General features: G+C 38.6%; 2 protein-coding genes and 2 long non-coding RNA genes across 4 annotated transcripts in view; 1 reads left to right on the top strand and 3 right to left on the bottom strand.

Moving 5' to 3' along the window:
• LOC123879971 (D-dopachrome decarboxylase-like) overlaps positions 1–16291 on the bottom strand; it is an 88298-nt gene that overhangs the window by 31188 nt on the left and 40819 nt on the right. The gene's annotated exons all lie outside the window — the stretch shown is intronic.
• The window catches only part of LOC123879970 (protein lethal(2)essential for life-like), a 76791-nt gene that overhangs the window by 24511 nt on the left and 35989 nt on the right, over positions 1–16291 (top strand). The window lies entirely within an intron of this gene.
• On the bottom strand, positions 1400–2341 carry LOC123879977. The gene is made up of 3 exons (XR_006799129.1): positions 2255–2341; positions 2125–2176; positions 1400–2025 (listed from the first exon to the last, which is right to left on the bottom strand). It is a non-coding gene; the product is annotated as an uncharacterized LOC123879977 (long non-coding RNA).
• LOC123879980 lies at positions 9659–10293 on the bottom strand. Its single transcript, XR_006799132.1, has 3 exons — positions 10207–10293; positions 10077–10128; positions 9659–9977 (listed from the first exon to the last, which is right to left on the bottom strand). It is a non-coding gene; the product is annotated as an uncharacterized LOC123879980 (long non-coding RNA).

The raw sequence follows: 16291 nt of genomic DNA, 5'->3' as shown, positions 1-16291 counted from the left end.
ATCAGACCACGTACATATCTGATGTTTTAATCCTCGGAACCAAATGAGAGCTTGGTCACTAAATAACTGTGCTGCAGACCTGAACAGTTTGGCATCCGAAACCCCGTAGCAACCCTGTAACTCTTCTATCCGTTCAATGAATGAACGAGGATCCGTGGTGCCGTTGAACTTAACGTTCCATTTGGCTACATTCTTGTCACTCGAACACTCGAAGAGCGAAGATTCATGAACTATTGCTGCAGAAGATGAAGTTGAAGCAGGAGTTTCTGAAACGGTAATTGTTGGAGTTTCAATTTTTGCAAGTAATGGGTCAAGCCTACTTTTGAGTTCTGTCTTTTGTGTTAAAACCGCTGGTTCCTCAGTTGAAATCCTATTCAATCGATGGTAAAGGTGGTAGGCTAGGGCTTCTGCTCTAGCTAGCGATACCTTCTCTTTATATACATCCCATTTATCTAACAAAGCTACTAGTTCGTCTAATTTTTCACCTATAATTTGAAATTCAGAATCCGCTTTAAAAGGTGTTTCTATTATGGCCTCAGAAGGACATTCTAAAATAAGCTTGCGCATCTGTCTTCTGAGGGCATCGACAGTATTTCCAGGAGTATCCGCACGTATGGACACTTCATAGACTAATTTATCCTTTCTAAGGGAGTGAAATTGTATAGCTCTGGACTTTTCCATGTTAAGTAATTGATGGTATACACAATTACAATATAAAACTTAAGTTAATTATATAACAATTAAGTTAACAATTAGACAAACAGTTATTAACTTAAACTGATAAGAAATATTTGTAACACTGAAAAGAAAGCATTAATTACAATATTATCCATAAATTTCAATTAAATTGATGGTTTACCTACAATATTTTCAAACTACTATGTGTCATATGACAACCCTGGGTGTATTGAACTGATTTCATAAAAACTAAGTTAATTTTTGAACAAATATAAACAAATAATAGTATTTAAATTAAATTACAGGACGACCACTGTAGCCTGTGTGAAACAAAAGTTTTTAAACCCGAAAAGCGCCACTGTAGCACTGGGGAGAAAAAATATAGTGTATAATTTAAATATGAAAATTTTTGAAGTTGTTGAGTGCCACTATAACACTCAGGAGAAAAATAAAGTATAATTTATACCCGTTGAGTGCCACTGTAGCACTCAGGGGAAAATAAAATATAGTTAATACCCGTTGGAGCGCCACTGTAGCATATCCAGGTCCTAGGTCTTTCAGGAACTCTAGGTGCGTTGCTAGGACCTAGACATGCTAACAGAATCAGCTCTGTACAGTCAGGGATTTATGTGGAAAAAGATAATTATTAAATTGAAACCTCGAGTACCTTAGAAATAGTTATTTAATTCTTCTTTTGTTTGTTATAGATTTACAATTAAAGTTAACTCGACTAGTTACAGAGACATGAGAGATGCATTATACTATCTCAAGGTGCTGTCCGCATTCAACGCACCTCAACTATGATCTTAGGTTACTCGTCTTAATGATAGGTTACGATTTTAGGAACGTATAAGTCACAATCTAGTGTAAACCATTAATTAATATAAATGTAAACCAAAATACAAAAGTAGTTGAATTAGCTTAAAATAAAAAAGTTAATATGTTGGAGAGAATCCACCTTATAAATCCTGAAGATTTAGGAAAACACCTGTTCCGAAAATCAAGCTTCGCTCCGGACGCGCGGCTCATACAGACGGTGGCCGTGTGTCATGCGGACGAGCAAGGTGAAGGATGCAAGAGATTCCTATGGATTTGCTGGCGTTGCACGCTTCCTCAATCCAAACGTGAAGCGAGCAAAACGCGTGTTAAATCTCAAATTTCAGCGTTATTTTATAACCCAATCATGGTTTTTAAAATTATTAGGTTGTTAGGGGACCATGATGATGATTTTCTTATCAAGTTGTTTAAATTTTCTAATCTGTTTAAATTGTTGAAAACTGTTGAAATTTCTTAAATCTGTTTAAATTTCTTAAATTCGTTTGAATTTCTTAAATCCCATGTCGCCACCTAAAAGGAAAATAAAATTGCGAATTGGCGACACGTTTATTTCGGGTAGGGGAGCCTTACATCTTTCTAATTAATTTTTGAGAGTAATAATTTACTTACCACATCGTGATGAACGACCCCCACCCGCCGCGTGGCAAACTTTATCCTAAAGCTGGAACAAGGAATCATAAATTCACAACACCATCGAAGAGTGGACGAATTTATCTCGCACGAATAAACTCACACATACCATTTTTAGTAAAACTCCCAGCCTAAACTATCGTTATCCTTTTTAAATTTTTGTAACTACGCCATCTCCCTGCAAGGCGAATCGAAAAAAGAAAGAGCTGTCACATCAAATTCTTTTTTCTTTTTGTTTTTTTTTTTTCTTCTGGCCCCAGATTCCTGACCACCTGTCAGTTTCCAAAATAACTCCATAATCCATGTGAAATTTTTACAAATGTATTTTATAGATCCTTTTATAAAGAAAAGGCAAATATTTAAACAAACGTAAATTTCATAAATAAATTCTTTTATGATGGCTGTTACAAGCAATCACACCAAGATGCCGAACTAGTTCCACCCGCTACGCACAGATGTCGCTAGTCGTAAGGAGATCAGTGATTTGAAGTTATATGTTTTCTTTTTAATATTTATATACAATAAATACCACACGTTACAATACCCCCTCCCCCGGAAAAAGGTTCAACGAAGGGGAACCGCTCGCTGCCCTCAGCGATCACGATGAAGCACTGAAATTAAAAGAAAGTCAAAAAAAAAAACAAAATATATAACCACTGATTCCTAAACAAACAGAAGACTACAATAACTATTTCTATTTATCTTACCTATTCTATTTCTGGGAGTTTTGAAATGCTTTAGGCTAATGTTTCTATACTAGTTTTATAACTATGGAATTTAACTATACAACTATGTCGGCGGTACCGACTTTTAGCTGTCAACACTTTGCTCACTGAGCATTACGTCATCTCCCCACTATCGTCGTTGGACTATAAAATCAGACACGCTGTGCGTAGCGAGGCATTATTCGTCCGGTTGTTGCCGAGGACACTTCTCAGTAGGAATAGTCTGTCGTACTGTAGGTTTTAGAGTAGTGGTTACCTAAAGTGGTTCTGTTGGTTAAACGAGTCGTTATTGTGGTGGTTAGGTTAGATGGTTGGTTTGGGACCGGTGTAAGGGGTGGAGGAGCCGGTCTAGGTAGGTTAGGTTAGGTTTACCTAGTTACGCTGGTAGTTGTGACATGCAGTAAACGGAAGTATTGTTCTTAACACGTCTGAAGATCGCCTAGTGATCGAAGCAGACCCTAAAGATCTCCGCCTGCCTTCATCAATTCTTAAACAATCCTCGGCTCGATCCGACAACTACAAATTCTGCTATTTATAGGACGATCAGAAGTTGCTTGGACCTTGGCATCATTCACTGTAAACGGCGTACGTAATAATACAGCAATGCATCTAGGCCTACGGTCTTTGCAGCTTGATCTTACAATATACTAAACAGTATAACTGTTATGATATAGGAGACAGAGTCTCCGGATACTTTTTCGGTATATACAAGAACCGACTATCCTCAGTGTGTGGATACCTTCTTAGCATCAATACTACCTAAACAAAACACTGGGATAAAATAGTCTCTGTGCAAAGCACAGCAAAGGAGGAATTGATTTCCTAAATGTCTGGAACAAGGTCCTAGCGTCAATATGAGCTAACAAGACATAGGAATACTATAATCTCTGTGCAACAAAATGCACAGCAAAAGAGAAATACGAAAATTACTAACCTTCGAGTATATGATTCGTATTTCAGAAGAAATATATACACCATGGTTGAAAGGTTTGTTGATTGTCTCAGATCAATCATGAGTCATCGATCCGCCTCCATCTCACCCCTATCACTCTTGCATTATACTATGACATACATCACGCATTCTACTTATCACTCTCACTCTTTCCTTGCATTATACTACTTCATTCATCACGCATTTATACTTGGTAGTAACTTATTCCAATTAAGTTTACCACTTCCTTACACTTTAGTATGTGAGCACTTATAATGTTCACACACGGGTTGGGATTGAACATGTCTGAGTTACAATTTATACCTTTAAATCCTTTATATGCCAGGAACCTATTTTTGTACCATCTAGTCTTTCTAATTCATACACCAGTGGAGATAAAACTCTTGTAACCCTACATTTCTCATACTTCGGAGCTAATTTTGACATTTTGAATTTTTCAGCGTCACTCTGAGTATAAGTAGACTTCCATACAAGATCTCCAACTGAAAACTTGGCGTTCCTTCGCCTAAGGTTATAATGAGATGCATTTTTAGCATGTGCTTGATGTAATTTTTCACGTACCTTATCAAAAATCTCTTCCAAACTTTTAAATTCCCCTGCATACTCCTCGCGTGGCATACCCACTCTATATTCTTTATCTGTATCCCGATAGAAGTTTCCATTTATGACAGGTTCGCGACCGTGAACCAAGAAAAATGGTGAAAACCCTGTGGATTCGTTTATTGCACTATTTATAGCGAATTGAATCTTATTCAGGTTTTGATCCCATGAACGATGGTTGTCCTCCACATAAGACGCGACAGCCGTCATAATGGTTTTATTATAACGTTCTACCAAATTTACTTGGGGGGTATATTTCGGAGTATAATGAAGTTTTGGTATATTGTAGCGCGCAATGACATTTTTGAATTCTGAACCTGTCATTTGGCTCCCATTGTCAAGGATTATGGTTTCTGGCGTCCCATGTACCAAAACTACATCATTTTCGAAATGTTTAGCCACTAAGGCTGAAGTTGCACGACGTAAGGGAAAAAGAAGTGTATATTTCGAAAAGCAACACGTAATTACCAAAAGGAAGGTGTAACCGGATCGGGATCGTGGCAACGGACCAACCAAATCCACTGACACTACCTGAAACGGTCGCGAACAAACCTTCGGTTTACCCATTAAACCGGGCGTTGCCTGTGTAGAGTGTTTATACGCTTTACATACATCACATGCATTCACAAATTCTAACACATCTTTATACATTCCTGGCCAAAAATACCTAAGACATAAACGTCTATGTGTTTTGAAAATACCTAAATGACCTGCTGTAGCCTCGCTATGATTTTCTCGAATGATTTTAGATCTCATTCCCTTAGGAACTACCTCTTTCCAATCAAATTCACTAGTGAGATTATATTTACTTTTACTAAATCGATAAAGAGTATTATCTTTAATCATGAAATTTGGAAAGTTTGTCGGATGAGATCTACAACCATTTAAAATTCTATCGTACCATTCATCTCTCGTACTCATTGTAGGCGTGGATGGAGCCGTATGGATGGCCTCTACCTTCATAAGACGTGATAAGGCATCAGGGACCACATTATCGGTGCCTTTTCGATGTTCGATTTCAAAATTGAACTGAGACAGACGACAACCCCACCGAGCTAACCTACCTGAAGGATTTTCTAAATTCAAGAACCACTTCAGTGATGAATGATCTGTTACGATTTTGAATGTTCGAGAACCTAGATATGCTTGAAATTTTTCTACTGAGAATATTACGGCTAACGCCTCACGCTCAGTAGCGCTATAATTCCTTTCACTTTTATTCAAGGACCTACTTACGTATGCAATCGGATGTTCATGACCATCGATATTCTGAGACAGCATACCTCCTAAACCGTACGACGATGCGTCGCAATGCACGATGAAAGGCTTTTCAAAGTCTGGAACGGCTAGGACAGGAGCAGAGACTAACGCATTTTTCAGCACCGTGAAGGCTTCCTCTGCGGCGTCGGTCCACTGGAACTTCGGCGCGTTTTTTCCTTTGCTGGTAAGCTTGTTCAGCGGAGCTGCAATAGTTGAAAAGTTACGAATAAATCTCCTGTACCAAGAGCAAGTACCTAAAAATACCTTTACATCACGAGCATTTGTCGGAGTAGGGAAGTTTAAGATTGCTGCTATTTTCTCTGGGTCAGTCCGTAAACCGTATTCGTCAACGACATATCCTAAGTATTTGATCGACTCTCTGAAGAATTTACATTTGTCAAAAGACACTGTTAAATTAGCCGATTTCAATTTGTCCAAAACTCGGTTCAGTAATAGCAAGTGAGTTGAAAAATCAGACGAGCAAATAACTATATCGTCGATGTAACAAAATACATAACCATTTTCAATGTCACTGCAAAAGTTTTGGTTAATTAACATGTCCATAAGTCGTTGTTGACGAGCAGGGGCGTTGCATAAACCAAAAGGCATAACCTTGAACTTGAATAACCCGCGACCTGGGACGGTGAAGCTAGTTTTTTCCTGAGAGCTTTTTGACAGAGGGATCTGCCAAAACGAAGAGGATAAATCTATGGTTGATAAGAACTTTGCTTCTTTCAAACTGTCCAAGATCTGAGGGATGTAAGGAATTGCATAAGAGTCACCCTTAGTAATAGCATTTAGCTTCCTGCAATCTAGACAAAACCTCCAGTCACCATTTGCTTTCTTGACCAAAATAGCTGGATTATTCCATGGACTTTCACTGGTAGTGACGACATCTAGCGCAAGCATTCTGTCTAATTCAGCTTGTAAAGCTGACTTTTTGTCCGGGGACATAGGATATTGTTTCACCCGAACCGGCGCAGAATTGCCTGTGTCAATTACATGCTCTATCAACGATGTCCTACCTAGACCCTTCTTGTCAAATGAAATATCATTGTATTTATCTATTATGGCTTTGGCTATTTCTTTTTGATCAAAGTTCAAGTTATTGAATGGTTGAATGGAATGTACATTTTTCGTCGTTATTGTGTTGCAAAAGCTTTCAGGTGAACGTATATAGTCTATATTTTCAAATATTTCTGGGGCTACATTAAACGCCTTCCAGAAATCGCATCCTAGTATTAAATCTGAAGTTACTGCAGGCACAACATAAAATTTAATAGCACAAGTTTTACTATTGAAAGTCACAGGTATATACATATGTCCTGATGACTCTAACTGGATTCCATTTGCAACAGTGCAAGAATTATCAATAAAATTGTTAAAGTTATAACCCAATTTGATAAAATATGTATGAGAGTTGTTGCCAAGAATAGATATACATGCGCCAGAATCTAGCAAACCATAAACTTTTATATCTCCTATATTACATTCCAAATATGGCCTAATATCATCTTTTTGTGGGGAAAATCGAACTGTAAAAATCGAATCATAATTTTTGAATTTTGACATTTTTTTACTTAAAGTGTTACAGTTCGAGTTGTTTAGTTTTTTGGATCAGTTTTCTTATTTTTATTACAATTTGGGCAAGTCAACTTTGTAAAACCTGGAGTTTTACAAGTAAAGCAATGAACCTTCCGTTTAACAAACTGTTTAGAAACATTGTTTGATGGACAATGACAACAGTTATTCGATGGATTTGGATTTTTATGGTTATTGTTCTTATTACCATTTTCCCTACATAAATATTGTTTATTTGGAGGTTGCTGATCATGAACCTTATTTTGTTGAATTTTTGGTTCTGATATACTAGGCTTTTTGCCCCTACTATCCACAAAAGCCACTGTTTTATTCTTGGGCTTATAAGAAAACTCAGGAGTTATAATATTTGTTGGTTTTCCAGGCTCTGAGAATAATGTAGCACGCTGGCTAGCAGCTTCTATCTTTTTGCAACTCTCTTTTAACTGTGAAATTGAATCAATTTGAACTAGTGCTAACTGTTGAGAGAAATTTGGGCGTATGTTATGTAATAAAATCTCTAGTTTAGCTGCTTCTGACAGTTGTGTCCTTAAGCGAGCAAACAGACAAGCCATAACAGAGAAATAAATATGAGTAGGCTCTTCTACCCCCTGTGTTCTGGCAAGAATTTCACCCAGTAGACGATAGTCATAATCGACCGGATCAAATTCCTCCAATATTAGATTTTTAAGATCAGACCACGTACATATCTGATGTTTTAATCCTCGGAACCAAATGAGAGCTTGGTCACTAAATAACTGTGCTGCAGACCTGAACAGTTTGGCATCCGAAACCCCGTAGCAACCCTGTAACTCTTCTATCCGTTCAATGAATGAGCGAGGATCCGTGGTGCCGTTGAACTTAACGTTCCATTTGGCTACATTCTTGTCACTCGAACACTCGAAGAGCGAAGATTCATGAACTATTGCTGCAGAAGATGAAGTTGAAGCAGGAGTTTCTGAAACGGTAATTGTTGGAGTTTCAATTTTTGCAAGTAATGGGTCAAGCCTACTTTTGAGTTCTGTCTTTTGTGTTAAAACCGCTGGTTCCTCAGTTGAAATCCTATTCAATCGATGGTAAAGGTGGTAGGCTAGGGCTTCTGCTCTAGCTAGCGATACCTTCTCTTTATATACATCCCATTTATCTAACAAAGCTACTAGTTCGTCTAATTTTTCACCTATAATTTGAAATTCAGAATCCGCTTTAAAAGGTGTTTCTATTATGGCCTCAGAAGGACATTCTAAAATAAGCTTGCGCATCTGTCTTCTGAGGGCATCGACAGTATTTCCAGGAGTATCCGCACGTATGGACACTTCATAGACTAATTTATCCTTTCTAAGGGAGTGAAATTGTATAGCTCTGGACTTTTCCATGTTAAGTAATTGATGGTATACACAATTACAATATAAAACTTAAGTTAATTATATAACAATTAAGTTAACAATTAGACAAACAGTTATTAACTTAAACTGATAAGAAATATTTGTAACACTGAAAAGAAAGCATTAATTACAATATTATCCATAAATTTCAATTAAATTGATGGTTTACCTACAATATTTTCAAACTACTATGTGTCATATGACAACCCTGGGTGTATTGAACTGATTTCATAAAAACTAAGTTAATTTTTGAACAAATATAAACAAATAATAGTATTTAAATTAAATTACAGGACGACCACTGTAGCCTGTGTGAAACAAAAGTTTTTAAACCCGAAAAGCGCCACTGTAGCACTGGGGAGAAAAAATATAGTGTATAATTTAAATATGAAAATTTTTGAAGTTGTTGAGTGCCACTATAACACTCAGGAGAAAAATAAAGTATAATTTATACCCGTTGAGTGCCACTATAGCACTCAGGGGAAAATAAAATATAGTTAATACCCGTTGGAGCGCCACTGTAGCATATCCAGGTCCTAGGTCTTTCAGGAACTCTAGGTGCGTTGCTAGGACCTAGACATGCTAACAGAATCAGCTCTGTACAGTCAGGGATTTATGTGGAAAAAGATAATTATTAAATTGAAACCTCGAGTACCTTAGAAATAGTTATTTAATTCTTCTTTTGTTTGTTATAGATTTACAATTAAAGTTAACTCGACTAGTTACAGAGACATGAGAGATGCATTATACTATCTCAAGGTGCTGTCCGCATTCAACGCACCTCAACTATGATCTTAGGTTACTCGTCTTAATGATAGGTTACGATTTTAGGAACGTATAAGTCACAATCTAGTGTAAACCATTAATTAATATAAATGTAAACCAAAATACAAAAGTAGTTGAATTAGCTTAAAATAAAAAAGTTAATATGTTGGAGAGAATCCACCTTATAAATCCTGAAGATTTAGGAAAACACCTGTTCCGAAAATCAAGCTTCGCTCTGGACGCGCGGCTCATACAGACGGTGGCCGTGTGTCATGCGGACGAGCAAGGTGAAGGATGCAAGAGATTCCTATGGATTTGCTGGCGTTGCACGCTTCCTCAATCCAAACGTGAAGCGAGCAAAACGCGTGTTAAATCTCAAATTTCAGCGTTATTTTATAACCCAATCATGGTTTTTAAAATTATTAGGTTGTTAGGGGACCATGATGATGATTTTCTTATCAAGTTGTTTAAATTTTCTAATCTGTTTAAATTGTTGAAAACTGTTGAAATTTCTTAAATCTGTTTAAATTTCTTAAATTCGTTTGAATTTCTTAAATCCCATGTCGCCACCTAAAAGGAAAATAAAATTGCGAATTGGCGACACGTTTATTTCGGGTAGGGGAGCCTTACATCTTTCTAATTAATTTTTGAGAGTAATAATTTACTTACCACATCGTGATGAACGACCCCCACCCGCCGCGTGGCAAACTTTATCCTAAAGCTGGAACAAGGAATCATAAATTCACAACACCATCGAAGAGTGGACGAATTTATCTCGCACGAATAAACTCACACATACCATTTTTAGTAAAACTCCCAGCCTAAACTATCGTTATCCTTTTTAAATTTTTGTAACTACGCCATCTCCCTGCAAGGCGAATCGAAAAAAGAAAGAGCTGTCACATCAAATTCTTTTTTCTTTTTGTTTTTTTTTTCTTCTGGCCCCAGATTCCTGACCACCTGTCAGTTTCCAAAATAACTCCATAATCCATGTGAAATTTTTACAAATGTATTTTATAGATCCTTTTATAAAGAAAAGGCAAATATTTAAACAAACGTAAATTTCATAAATAAATTCTTTTATGATGGCTGTTACAAGCAATCACACCAAGATGCCGAACTAGTTCCACCCGCTACGCACAGATGTCGCTAGTCGTAAGGAGATCAGTGATTTGAAGTTATATGTTTTCTTTTTAATATTTATATACAATAAATACCACACGTTACAATACCCCCTCCCCCGGAAAAAGGTTCAACGAAGGGGAACCGCTCGCTGCCCTCAGCGATCACGATGAAGCACTGAAATTAAAAGAAAGTCAAAAAAAAAACAAAATATATAACCACTGATTCCTAAACAAACAGAAGACTACAATAACTATTTCTATTTATCTTACCTATTCTATTTCTGGGAGTTTTGAAATGCTTTAGGCTAATGTTTCTATACTAGTTTTATAACTATGGAATTTAACTATACAACTATGTCGGCGGTACCGACTTTTAGCTGTCAACACTTTGCTCACTGAGCATTACGTCATCTCCCCACTATCGTCGTTGGACTATAAAATCAGACACGCTGTGCGTAGCGAGGCATTATTCGTCCGGTTGTTGCCGAGGACACTTCTCAGTAGGAATAGTCTGTCGTACTGTAGGTTTTAGAGTAGTGGTTACCTAAAGTGGTTCTGTTGGTTAAACGAGTCGTTATTGTGGTGGTTAGGTTAGATGGTTGGTTTGGGACCGGTGTAAGGGGTGGAGGAGCCGGTCTAGGTAGGTTAGGTTAGGTTTACCTAGTTACGCTGGTAGTTGTGACATGCAGTAAACGGAAGTATTGTTCTTAACACGTCTGAAGATCGCCTAGTGATCGAAGCAGACCCTAAAGATCTCCGCCTGCCTTCATCAATTCTTAAACAATCCTCGGCTCGATCCGACATCAGAAGCGGGATGAACCGTGGAGCCTCTTCAACTCCACCTAACCACATCGAAGAAAATAGCTGGCTTGTTGCAAGGTCGAGCCAAAACTCTTGGAGATACGTGAATCAATTACCAAAGCTTGGAATATCTGGAAACGAGTGGTTAATGGTGACAAAGACAAGGACATCTGATTCAAGTCCAGGAGGTGAAAGCTACAGGTAATCTGCACTTTTTCAAAATCTTAATATTGCCGCTTTGTGTGTGTGACGTAAGTTGAGGACAGGGGCCTCCTTACTTCTGTGTTTTGTAAGTTGAGGACAGGGGCCTCCTTACTTCTGTGTTTTGTGACGTTTGTGTGTGTGACGTAAGTTGAGGACAGGGGCCTCCTTACTTCTGTGTTTTGTAAGTTGAGGACAGGGGCCTCCTTACTTCTGTGTTTTGTGACGTTTGTGTGTGTGACGTAAGTTGAGGACAGGGGCCTCCTTACTTCTGTGTTTTGTAAGTTGAGGACAGGGGCCTCCTTACTTCTGTGTTTTGTAAGTTGAGGACAGGGGCCTCCTTACTTTTGTGTTTTGTGACGTAAGTTGAGGACAGGGGTCTCCTTACTTTTGTGTTTTGTGACGTAAGTTGAGGACAGGGGCCTCCTTACTTTCACTATTAGTCGTGTCCAACGAGGATGAGGGCTTCCGTGCGTAATCTGTTTCGTACAACGGTACTGTGTTCTTTTTTTTTTCTTTGGCAGGTCGAGGGCGACCTGTGGTCAGAATGGCCATGTCGGCGCTGATTTACGAAGGCGAGCACGAACGCGCACGAGCAATATCGGACAATCCATGAATCAGGGACGGTGGGGACGGACCGGTCACCAGCTAGCTCCCGAGGACGGTCGCGCGTCAGAATGGCCGTGACGCGACGATGTTAAAAGAGTTTTACTGTCATAGACACCGCACAGTTACAGTTAACCACATACCCTTAACAACAACCAAAAAAAAAAAAAAATTTTGTTTTTAAGTTCAGTTAGATGCCAAGAAATTAATTACTCAGTTAGACGCCACCGAGTTTCTTGCTGGTTCTTCTCGCTAGGTTGTGGCATTCCGAACCAGTGGTAAATTCGTTTTGAATAATGTTTAGATCATGATTGATTAAGAGTTGCAATAGCAATTGCGCTCTAATCATATGAACTGTAGTTTAGAATCGGTTCAACTAACTTTCGCGTCGCGACATGTCAGTAGATGAGTTCTTGTAATTAGGTTTTGGTTCTTCTCGCAGTGTTAGCCTATTTTTTAGACAGATGATCAGTTGAAAGTGATTTGTTAATCTAGGTTGGTTGTGTCAACTTCCTAAGTGTTGAGATGTGATGAATTAGTCAAGCCAAAGAGCCCAAGAAAAAGCCGTGATGGTCAGAATCATAACCAATAGCATTGTACGTTAATTATTGTAATGTTTCTGGTTTACGGAGGTTTACTGACTGAGGGGACGCTGATGTCCGGTCCACTAGTGTTGAGTGGTTGAGGGGACATTGATGTCCAGGTTTAGAATGAGAAAGATGTTCATTGACAGTTAACTGCTAGTCAGGATAGACGAGCGGTATAGTGATTTTGTGGTTATGGTTTTGTCCTCACATGCTTTGTGACATTTAGCGTACGAGGGCGTACGCAGGTCAGAATGGCCGTGTCGGCGGTACCGACTTTTAGCTGTCAACACTTTGCTCACTGAGCATTACGTCATCTCCCCACTATCGTCGTTGGACTATAAAATCAGACACGCTGTGCGTAGCGAGGCATTATTCGTCCGGTTGTTGCCGAGGACACTTCTCAGTAGGAATAGTCTGTCGTACTGTAGGTTTTAGAGTAGTGGTTACCTAAAGTGGTTCTGTTGGTTAAACGAGTCGTTATTGTGGTGGTTAGGTTAGATGGTTGGTTTGGGACCGGTGTAAGGGGTGGAGGAGCCGGTCTAGGTAGGTTAGGTTAGGTTTACCTAGTTACGCTGGTAGTTGTGACATGCAGTAAACGGAAGTATTGTTCTTAACACGTCTGAAGATCGCCTAGTGATCGAAGCAGACCCTAAAGATCTCCGCCTGCCTTCATCAATTCTTAAACAATCCTCGGCTCGATCCGACAACTACAAATTCTGCTATTTATAGGACGATCAGAAGTTGCTTGGACCTTGGCATCATTCACTGTAAACGGCGTACGTAATAATACAGCAATGCATCTAGGCCTACGGTCTTTGCAGCTTGATCTTACAATATACTAAACAGTATAACTGTTATGATATAGGAGACAGAGTCTCCGGATACTTTTTCGGTATATACAAGAACCGACTATCCTCAGTGTGTGGATACCTTCTTAGCATCAATACTACCTAAACAAAACACTGGGATAAAATAGTCTCTGTGCAAAGCACAGCAAAGGAGGAATTGATTTCCTAAATGTCTGGAACAAGGTCCTAGCGTCAATATGAGCTAACAAGACATAGGAATACTATAATCTCTGTGCAACAAAATGCACAGCAAAAGAGAAATACGAAAATTACTAACCTTCGAGTATATGATTCGTATTTCAGAAGAAATATATACACCATGGTTGAAAGGTTTGTTGATTGTCTCAGATCAATCATGAGTCATCGATCCGCCTCCATCTCACCCCTATCACTCTTGCATTATACTATGACATACATCACGCATTCTACTTATCACTCTCACTCTTTCCTTGCATTATACTACTTCATTCATCACGCATTTATACTTGGTAGTAACTTATTCCAATTAAGTTTACCACTTCCTTACACTTTAGTATGTGAGCACTTATAATGTTCACACACGGGTTGGGATTGAACATGTCTGAGTTACAATTTATACCTTTAAATCCTTTATATGCCAGGAACCTATTTTTGTACCATCTAGTTTTTCTAATTCATACACCAGTGGAGATAAAACTCTTGTAACCCTACATTTCTCATACTTCGGAGCTAATTTTGACATTTTGAATTTTTCAGCGTCACTCTGAGTATAAGTAGACTTCCATACAAGATCTCCAACTGAAAACTTGGCGTTCCTTCGCCTAAGGTTATAATGAGATGCATTTTTAGCATGTGCTTGATGTAATTTTTCACGTACCTTATCAAAAATCTCTTCCAAACTTTTAAATTCCCCTGCATACTCCTCGCGTGGCATACCCACTCTATATTCTTTATCTGTATCCCGATAGAAGTTTCCATTTATGACAGGTTCGCGACCGTGAACCAAGAAAAATGGTGAAAACCCTGTGGATTCGTTTATTGCACTATTTATAGCGAATTGAATCTTATTCAGGTTTTGATCCCATGAACGATGGTTGTCCTCCACATAAGACGCGACAGCCGTAATAATGGTTTTATTATAACGTTCTACCAAATTTACTTGGGGGGTATATTTCGGAGTATAATGAAGTTTTGGTATATTGTAGCGCGCAATGACATTTTTGAATTCTGAACCTGTCATTTGGCTCCCATTGTCAAGGATTATGGTTTCTGGCGTCCCATGTACCAAAACTACATCATTTTCGAAATGTTTAGCCACTAAGGCTGAAGTTGCACGACGTAAGGGAAAAAGAAGTGTATATTTCGAAAAGCAACACGTAATTACCAAAAGGAAGGTGTAACCGGATCGGGATCGTGGCAACGGACCAACCAAATCCACTGACACTACCTGAAACGGTCGCGAACAAACCTTCGGTTTACCCATTAAACCGGGCGTTGCCTGTGTAGAGTGTTTATACGCTTTACATACATCACATGCATTCACAAATTCTAACACATCTTTATACATTCCTGGCCAAAAATACCTAAGACATAAACGTCTATGTGTTTTGAAAATACCTAAATGACCTGCTGTAGCCTCGCTATGATTTTCTCGAATGATTTTAGATCTCATTCCCTTAGGAACTACCTCTTTCCAATCAAATTCACTAGTGAGATTATATTTACTTTTACTAAATCGATAAAGAGTATTATCTTTAATCATGAAATTTGGAAAGTTTGTCGGATGAGATCTACAACCATTTAAAATTCTATCGTACCATTCATCTCTCGTACTCATTGTAGGCGTGGATGGAGCCGTATGGATGGCCTCTACCTTCATAAGACGTGATAAGGCATCAGGGACCACATTATCGGTGCCTTTTCGATGTTCGATTTCAAAATTGAACTGAGACAGACGACAACCCCACCGAGCTAACCTACCTGAAGGATTTTCTAAATTCAAGAACCACTTCAGTGATGAATGATCTGTTACGATTTTGAATGTTCGAGAACCTAGATATGCTTGAAATTTTTCTACTGAGAATATTACGGCTAACGCCTCACGCTCAGTAGCGCTATAATTCCTTTCACTTTTATTCAAGGACCTACTTACGTATGCAATCGGATGTTCATGACCATCGATATTCTGAGACAGCATACCTCCTAAACCGTACGACGATGCGTCGCAATGCACGATGAAAGGCTTTTCAAAGTCTGGAACGGCTAGGACAGGAGCAGAGACTAACGCATTTTTCAGCACCGTGAAGGCTTCCTCTGCGGCGTCGGTCCACTGGAACTTCGGCGCGTTTTTTCCTTTGCTGGTAAGCTTGTTCAGCGGAGCTGCAATAGTTGAAAAGTTACGAATAAATCTCCTGTACCAAGAGCAAGTACCTAAAAATACCTTTACATCACGAGCATTTGTCGGAGTAGGGAAGTTTAAGATTGCTGCTATTTTCTCTGGGTCAGTCCGTAAACCGTATTCGTCAACGACATATCCTAAGTATTTGATCGACTCTCTGAAGAATTTACATTTGTCAAAAGACACTGTTAAATTAGCCGATTTCAATTTGTCCAAAACTCGGTTCAGTAATAGCAAGTGAGTTGAAAAATCAGACGAGCAAATAACTATATCGTCGATGTAACAAAATACATAACCATTTTCAATGTCACTGCAAAAGTTTTGGTTAATTAACATGTCC

This window comes from Maniola jurtina, chromosome W (assembly GCF_905333055.1).
Source record: "Maniola jurtina chromosome W, ilManJurt1.1, whole genome shotgun sequence".
Lineage (NCBI taxonomy): Eukaryota > Metazoa > Arthropoda > Insecta > Lepidoptera > Nymphalidae > Maniola > Maniola jurtina.
The sequence above is the reverse complement of the archived record's forward strand: the minus strand, read 5'-3'. Positions and strand labels throughout refer to the sequence as shown.